Consider the following 9,841-nt stretch of genomic DNA (forward strand, 5'->3'; position numbering starts at 1 on the left):
ACTAAACCTGTTCACTGGGTAAAGATGAAGACTACACTCACTGTGCTCCTCATCATGGAGCTCTATGGACTCACCTCCTGTCTCTTCAAACAGCATTTCTTTGTAAATCAGTTGATGACATGGATTGATGCGCGACAGCACTGCAAAACTTACTTTTATGACCTGTCCACCTTCACCAATGAAAAAGAGGAAGAGCAATTTTTCAAAGATGCAGCTGATCGAACTTCTGATGCCTGGATTGGACTCTACAAAGAGTATCGATCAGGTACCTGGGAGTGGGGAGGAGGTGAAGTTGCAACTAATATTAGCTGGGATACTGATCATGATAAAAACACAGAAGACCAATATTACTTTCTACACAAAGACAGTAAGAAACTGAACAGTAAATGGTTGAATGATCAGTTACCCTTCTTCTGTATGGCCAAATCTGTGTTCATTCTGGTGCTCCAAAATCAGAGCTGGGGGGAAGCTCTGGAATACTGCAAATACATTTATAATGATCTGGCAAGTCTGAGCTCCTGGAATATGATGGATTCTGCTCTAAGGACAAGCACAGAAGCTCAAACAGAATTTGTGTGGACTGGTCTGCGCTTTCTAGCAGGAGAGTGGTTCTGGGTCAGTGGAGATGAGCTTGACTACAAGGGCTGGTCTCAAGCAGGACAGCTTCAATGTCCTGCCAGAAACCTCCGTTGTGGAGCCCTGGACAAGAATATGAAGATCTGGACGCCCAGAGACTGTGAGGAGAAGCTCAACTTCATTTGTTCTCATGCAGTCAGTAGGTGGCACGTCACCTTCAAAGACTTCTGGAACACATTATTATAACTATAGAGATGATAACCAATGGGGATTTCAATGGTGGGGTTAGCGTGTTGGAAAATATGTGTCTTTTTTCCAGATGCTGCATACTAGCCTATTCCTTATTTCTATATTGAGGGTTTTATTTGCTTAAAACCTAAACTTTATAAATAATTGTAAAAGCTGTGATTTCATGTTATTTTCTTTTAAATAAAGTAAAAAGTAATGGGATTACTTGTTCCATGATGTAATCTGAATACAATTTTAAAGAATGCAGAATTAGTCATCTGTAATGGATTAACTTTTTGAGTAGTTTACCCAACTCCGATTGTCACAATTGCAACTTTTTTAACACTGATATAGAAGAATACCTTTGTCTAAACCAGTGGTTCTCAAACTTTTTTCTACTGGGCCACACTAAGGTCCAAGTGCAAGTCTCAAGGGCGCATATAATTTACATATGACATCATCATTGCAAACCAACCAGATTTAATATTATTGGCAGTTAATAATATGAATATTGTGATACCTAGACAATTACATTTAAACAGAGAATAATGCTACTAATTGTTATTGTAATGTAGTTCAATGGAAAGGAGGAGGTGAGAACCGACTTGACGACATAAATAATATTTTAATTGTTAACTTAAACAAAAGACAAACACACACATGACAGACATGTCCATAAACTATCTCTCTCTCCTCGCACCACCGTCTGCCATTGGCCTTTATCCCTCTTGGAGGCTTAATTAGCCTGATAAGGGACTGGGTGTGTATAATCACAACCCGGCTCCGCCCTCCGCCCTGCCAGATTCCTCCCTAAGGAGAGAGATGAAAAAAACCTACTCGCTGGTTCTCCGATACACCGTCGCATGGTCCTCGATCACTTCTCCACCCTTTCAGGCGGACGGCAGCCGCTTCTCCCGGGTGGACCGGAGTCAGACTCACGACCAACGGCGTTCAGAACGCCCCTCTGCGACGGGCATCCTCCTCCTTCCGGGTTTCAGCAATAGTGTAACGTAGTTCAATGGAAAGGAGGAGGCGAGAACCAGCTTGACGACATAAATAATATTTTAATTGTTAACTTGAACAAAAGACAAACACACACATGACAGACATGTCCATAAACTATCTCTCTCTCCTCGCACCACCGTCTGCCATTGGCCTTTATCCCTCTTGGAGGCTTAATTAGCCTGATAAGGGACTGGGTGTGTATAATCACAACCCGGCTCCGCCCTCCGCCCTGCCAGATTCCTCCCTAAGGAGAGAGATGAAAAAAAACCTACTCGCTGGTTCTCCGATACACCGTCGCGATGGTCCTCGATCACTTCTCCACCCTTTCAGGCGGACGGCAGCCGCTTCTCCCTGGGTGGACCGGAGTCAGACTTCGCGACCCCGGCGTTCAGAACGCCCCTCATGACGGGCATCCCTCCTCCTTCCGGGTTTCAGCAACAGTGTAACGTAGTTCAATGGAAAGGAGGAGGCGAGAACCAGCTTGACGACTATAAATAATATTTTAATTGTTAACTTGAACAAAAACAAACACACACATGACAGACATGTCCTTAAACTATCTCTCTCTCCTCGCACAACTGTCTACCATCGGCCTTTATCCCTCTCGGAGGCTTAATTAGATAAGGGACCGCGTGTGTATAATCACAAACCGGCCCTGCCCCCTGCCCTCCGCCCTGCCACAGTTATGTATAGTTCTGGTAAGCATGAAGAGTCACTTGTAAGTTTCAGAGATTTTAATAATATATCAAGGACAAACAAACAATGCCATTGTGTTACATTACAGGCAGCATCTAGTGTAGACACACTCTTGTTCTTCATATTTATAGGCACTAGCATATGGAACCACAGTGCCATCTCGTGGACAGTAATTACTTATAAAAAAAACACAACATTCACCATTAATGGGACACCTGATGCTGTCGGGAGCTGACCAATTTGGTGAAATTCGCTCGAAAGGAGTCACAGCACAATGAAGTTGCGACTGTAAGTTGCAGTCTGTAAGACATGCACGAAGCGTGACTTGATGTGCGACATTGCAGTAAATGTGCGTTAGCAGATGTATGTTGATCCAAATATGGAAAGCACTTTCGAACTTAATAATCTGAGGTTCTGTTCAGGGATGTTTCACCACATTTATGTAACTGAAGATGCTTGCTGCGCTTGTATGGGTGTTTCCCTTGCCTGAACATTCATCAATTCATCTTCAAGTGAGCGTGGCACAATCGAAAGTTGCAGCAAAGTCCTTGATTTTTCCACAGGGAAAATTAATGGCTCTCTAATGAAATGTCCAGCAAACTGAAGTTTGTCAAAATCTGAAAAACGAGAGATGAATTTGTCTTGCATTTGATTGACAGTTGCAACAAATCTTTCTCTCTGTTGTGTGCCCAACACACACTCACTCACGACATTACGCTGTGGGAAATTAGTTAAATCACCATCTTTGAGTTTTGCATTGTACAGTCCTAGCTTCATTTTGAAACACTCAATACAGCACAACAGGTCATCAACGTGATTTCCGTCACAGTGCATTTGCAGGTTAATCTTGTGAACTGTGATGTCTGTAAGAAAGGCAAGATTGATTCTCCATTCCTTGTCTCTCAAGACTGGAAATATCTCTCCTCGCCAATGTCATCAAGAAAGTGATTTAAGACCTTTCCCGACTTAGCCATTTCACTTCGCTGTGCAGAACAAGGTCTCCGTAGGCACCTTCCAATTAGTCCAATAATGCAACGTTCCCATCATTGAAGGTGCACCATCATGGAGACGACAGAGGCTGCCGGTATGTTCATGTCTTTGCATGCTTCACTAAGTGCTCTATGAATGTCCTCAGCCCTTGTTCGTTCATGAAGTGATTTCAATGCCAATAAATCTTCTGTAACCTCAAACGTTCCAAAATTCACACATCTCACCCAAATGCAAAGCTGAGGAACATCTCCAATGTCTGTTGATTCATCTGCTGCCAAACTGAGTGCCGAAGCAGTGGCTAGCTTAGTTTTTAGTTGTTCCATCAAGTTCTCAGACATTCCTGAAATTCAACGTGTAACTGTGTCATTACTGAGCTGTAAACTTTTCATCCTGCTGATTATTTCGCTCTTGTTGCTCAGATCATCAAATACATTGTGATTCCAGAAAACACTTTTCTCCATCACTGAATAGTTTGCCGTGTTTGGCAAGGAGCCATGACATTTGGAACGTTGCTAATGTCATGGCCTGGGACACTTTTAAACTTGCTTGCATTATATTCTGTTCAGCAATCAAATTTTTTTCAAGATCAGTTATCTTTAGAGATCTGTCCTGAGATCCAGCTGGGTATTTCTTGTCAAATGTTGCATGGGTGGTATCGAAATATCGTTTGACATTGTAAGTTTTGCATACGCCCAGTACTTTGCTAAAGAGCAAATAGAAAGGCTGCCTGTCTGGATCAGTGACTGCAAACTGGTTCTTCAGCACTCTCCTACCTTCACTGCTGATGCTGACTCTTCTTGTTTGTATGTGTTCCTTCATTGTCATTTTTCTCATTTCGTTTCTCTCCCTAATAACGAATTTGTCCATTTTGAGCCCAATTTTACCTAATGGCTGCTGATGACTGTTTAAATTCTGCCAAAGCGCGCGCTTGCATGTGCTCGTTAATTGCGTAATTGCGTGCACTCACGTAACTACGTGCTCACCATAGTAGGTCTGCACATGATCACATAAATAATTTTATTTGACGAAAAAATGTATAGTTCAAACTTATATTTGGTTTAATACATATCTAATATATTTTTTTATTAATTTAAAAAACGAAAACGAATTGTAAAACTCAAAGTTATTATTTAAATGTGGGTGGCATATCTTGGGACGCACTTCCATGCGTGACGGGCCGCTAATAAATAACTAGGCCTAATAAAATATGAAATCCATCTCTCAAAAACAAATCAATTGATTGCCTTCACAAAATGATTCATACATGGAAAAGGTATACCGAAAATATTTTTTTTAAAAATCGGCTAACAGAAATGGTAATAAATGAATCATGTGAAATGAATTTAAAACACACGTGACAACCTCTTACAACTTAACTGACATTTATAAAATATACACTTTTCCTAACAACACTTTAAACTTACCTAAACAAGTTGAACCTTTCCCTAATGTAGCTATCCCCATGTAGTTTATTTGTGCCAACTATCACAGTTGTGTAGGCCTACACCCGTTTTGAAATTGGTGTTTGAAACCAACATTTTTAAAAAACTGTTAGAAAAAGCAGCATTTCAAAAAGAAAAAAAAGAGCTGCAAAACCCTAAAGTTACTAAAATATAGTCTGTCCAGAATGTACGAGTCACGTCCTTCGTCCCACTCACAAAGATCTTGCAATTGGGATGCCTTTTTGTCTCGATAATTAGGCTAGTCTTAGATCAAATTAAACTTTAAGCTTTTTAAATCGAGTATATTTAAAACATCAATCTCATAACATTATTTATTGCAGTTGTAATTGCAGTGCACAGGACGTTATGTGCAGACCCATTTGATATTAGGACTGCTTTACTTCTAGGTTGGTTGTTTATGTTTTTATGATATGGTCATACTGTGAAATAAATGTAATTTAGGGGGGCAAAAAAACAAGGTTGTCCGTGTTTCTAAATTTTATTTGGGTGCATAGGATGGCCTGGATGGGTGTAGGATTTCCCGGCCTGAAATTGTTTCCCAGTCCGGCCCTGTACAGAGGGATAATGATGATCAAATTAACCACAGGTGAGAACAATGAAGTGCATAGGCAGTGATGAGGGCAGGGAATTATGGGAAGTGTAGTTTATGACAAGTGAAACACGGGGCAGACAACAGGGGATCGTGACAAAAGCTCATTCTGATTCTGATATTGTATCATACTGTCATAGATATAAAAAGTAGTATGTAATTTCTTATGTATGAGGAGTCACAATTTACTTGGGCCGTATTCACAAAAAATCTTAATGCTAAAAGTAGATCCAAACGAGCAACTCTTAAAAATTAGGGGTGTGTCACTCCTAATTTTAGGACTCGTAAAATTTCCATCTAAGAGTGATTCATGAAGCATTTTAAGGCTAAAAGTAGCTTCTAAACCCACGACAGCTTTGAAGTCATCCTGAAGACTTCTAAAGCTGCGTTCACACTGCCAGCAACACGCAGCGACAAAATGATCTCATCTCATTAATTTTCAATGAGAGCTGGCGACTTCCGGGCAACACGAGTGTTGGCAACCGGATGTGGGCATGTCCAGCGATGCGACAAAGTTGAGAAATGTTTAACTTTATTGTAGTATTATACATGTAGAAGAATTAAAATGACATGATTTGAATCTAGGATTACCCAATCTTAATCCTGGAATTCCACAACATCATAAATTAGATGGCCCAGGCATCAACATTGCTCAGACAGGCCTCTCTGCACGACCTCCTGAACTTCCACACAGACTTCTCTTTGAAAGGTTTGCAAAACACTAGAAACTTTACCGCCAGCCACTGGTGACATGCAGTGACAAAGTAGCTGGCAGTGTGAACGCAGCTTAACTCCATAATGGCGTGCGTACACGGTGCGACTTTCATGCGGGTATATATCAATCTGCAGAGGCGCAGAACCATACATCAGCAGTTTCAGGACAGCAGTCTCAGGCCAGAGGTAAGGGTTGAGCAAATGGAGCCACAGCAGTTTCCAAAACAATGCTTGTGCCACATACAGTTTTGAAGCGTAATTTCTTACGTTTGTTTGCTTTATTAGGTTTCAAATGTGCTGTTAAATAATATTAGTTAATGTAGTAGGTGTCATGAATGATCAATGAACTATATTGTTTTTAACCATTATTTATTAATCTTGTTAATGTTAATGGATAAACACAATTGTACTTTTAAGTTCATAGTGCACAAACTAATGTTAACATATACAACTTTTAATTTTAAAAAATATACTAGTAAATGTTAAAATTAGGGCTGTCAATCTATTAACATTTTTAATCAAATTAATTACATGGTGTCCTGATTAATTAATCGTGATTAATCACATATACAAATATTTGCTGAGAAAGCCCCTTATATAACAATAATTCAATATATAATGATTATACATATTTATATCAATATAAAATTATACATAGTTATCTTTAAATATTTAAAAATGATATATGAATAAAACATATTCACATAATTAAAATGGATTACATTCTTGTGGCAGAAGAGTTAATCATTGATAAGACAAAACAAAAAGCGGTTTATAATACAATGTATTGTTTACTACCATATTATTGATCATAAGTCAATCATTGGTATACAGTTCACAGCAATCCATTTCACAAGGGAATTTGTCAATCAGTTGGAGATTTATTATGAGGGCTTGTTTAAGGACCTGTGAATTTACACCTGCGTCAGACATTTCTTTTATTTTTTTATTAATGCTTACAAAACTTTTACATCTACAGCCTAGAGGTATATTAAAACAATCAACAACAAAAAGGAAAATAAATAAATAAACAGTTCAATAAAAATATAAAATTGTTTACATATTTCAATACACTTTACAGCATTCTTGTTACTCAAATTGGAAATTGCTCTTGCTGAACCTCTGGTTTATAACCACCATACTTACATTTATGAATACTAAACTTTGCCAACAAAAGCAGAACATTAATCAAATATTATTCCTTACATCTTAAAATCCACGATCCCGGATCCGGGATTTAAAATTACGTCAGTAATAATGTACTTCCAATTTTAAATGTATGCGGAGGAGTTATGAGCTCATATCTGGTACCATTTGAAAGCTTAGAATGTCTACTTTCTTGAGATATGCATCACTTTGGCATTTGTTTTACACTAAGTAACTTATTTACAATAAATTACATAGTTCCACCCATCAAAAGTCGTGTCATAATTATGTGCGTTTTTGAATACGCATATTTCTCATATCGCTCAAATATGACGCACATGTACAAACCATGTATCAAATGAAAGCTCTCATTGCCAGTAAGAAGTTCCAATAAGTCTTTTTATTGAGGTATAATCACATATCTAATACACTTCGAATGAATCATGAAGTATACAATCAACATTTGTAAACATACAAGTGAAATTATTGAATATTTGCCGTGCTACTCGCACTAGACAGCACAGTTAGCCACAAATGCTACATAATCCTTTACCTTAGGTTATTCTCTGCAAAATGAGCCGTTTTTCAGTGTTTTCTGTGGTTGTGTGCCCAAGTAATCCCTCAATATGTCACGTGAGTGCAGAAACACCACAAAGTAATGTTATATGATATTCAACAATCCAGGAAAATATGTAAACATCCGATCCGGATAAAGCATATATTGCCGTAAAGCTTAGACCCTCCGCTTTCCGGCAATGTCTCTCAAGATCAAATAGACCAATCAGGGGCTGTGATATTGCATCCAGACTGTGAAGTGATCACTAGGTAGGTTACGTGCGCAAAACACACAGACGCGTCTCACCAGACACCAGAGCGCATATTTACCACTTTCAACAGTGTTTTATGTAATGACAAAGGGTTTTCTGTAAAATTACACTGGGATTTTGCATTTATAGCACTGTATATGGGTATGGGGAGACTTTAGATTTGGGTAGGCGGAAAATACACCAAAAAAGGTAATATTCCTCCCTTCAAATAAATTGAAATAGATATTAAATAAAACATGATACAGACAAAATTCCTTTTTCAGGTATTTGCTGACATCTAGTGGAAACAGCCAAAACTGTCTGCTTGCTGCTAGGGTTTACAGGGCTTGAGTTATATACACTTTCAAAAATGAATTTATATAAAAAAATCAAAAAGCGCCTCTTTTTTTAGGAGGGTTATTACTGTTCAGACAACATATATTTAATTTTTGTTTTAATTTTTAGCAGTGTTTTATGCAACTTCAAAGGGTTTCCTGTAAAATGACACCAAAACTGTGTATTTAGGCCAAAGTATGTGGGAATGGGAAGCTTTTTAATTTGGGTAGGCCAAATCCAGGCGGAAATCCCCAAAAATGGCAAGGATCTTAAGAGGGAGACATGTCATAGCTAAAAAAAAAAAAGAATAAAACATTTTCAAAACAAAAAGTTGGGAATGATATGATCTCTAACAATCTTGTAGAAATCAGACCAAAAACAAGTCAGTAGGGACAACTCCAAAATAAATGAAAAAATGTTTCCGCCTGCAGACCACAAAATGTACAGAATATATCGACATCGCTTTTAAATCTCTCTACAAGAAAATAATTAGTGAGTCAGTACTTATAAATAAGTTTGAAGAAAATTTATTTTATTCATGATTAAATATTTATGGGTAACTTGTTTAGGTCACTGTGTCAAGTTAAATATAGTTTAATACTCAATCTTTAAACACATCTTGAGATAATTTGCGCTCCTTCAAGTGTTCTGAACGCAAGAACGTAACGCATGTTTGTGTTGTTCTGCCTACTAAAGTGTTTTCTTCACTGTATAAACTGCGCGTTGCTCATACAGCTAAAATTTCACTTACTGCCCTCTGGATTAAACAGGAGGTACTACAATCTTTCATTTCTCAGGACTCTTCCTTATTGTGGTCCGGGGGAAGTGCGATTAATTGCATTCATGTTTTTAACGCGTTATTTTTTGTAAAATGAAACGCACTGAATTAACTTGTTAAATCGACAACCCAAGTTAAAATTTATATTAAACAACATTATCATTTTTTTTTTTTAGCAAACTAATGTTAACAAATGGAACCTTATTTTAAACTCTTACCCATTTGACTATTTTATATGAGATAATATGTTTTCCTTCCTTTTCATGATGTTACAAATAGTGCTTAAGAATGGAACAAAGCATGGGCATTTAATGTCATATACATTTAATCAAAGCAAATTAAAAATAAACATTCAATTTCGAAGCCTAGCAAAAATGTATATTGAACAATATGGGAAATTAATAAGAAATTTTAATATTAGGGGCCTCACATTGGGTTAATCTCCTCGCGGTCACTATAATGTGGCTCTCGCTCTCAGTGGGGCACGTGGTGAGTTGTGCGTGGATACCACGGA

The sequence above is a fragment of the Xyrauchen texanus genome, chromosome 21, assembly GCF_025860055.1.
Source record: "Xyrauchen texanus isolate HMW12.3.18 chromosome 21, RBS_HiC_50CHRs, whole genome shotgun sequence".
NCBI lineage: Eukaryota > Metazoa > Chordata > Actinopteri > Cypriniformes > Catostomidae > Xyrauchen > Xyrauchen texanus.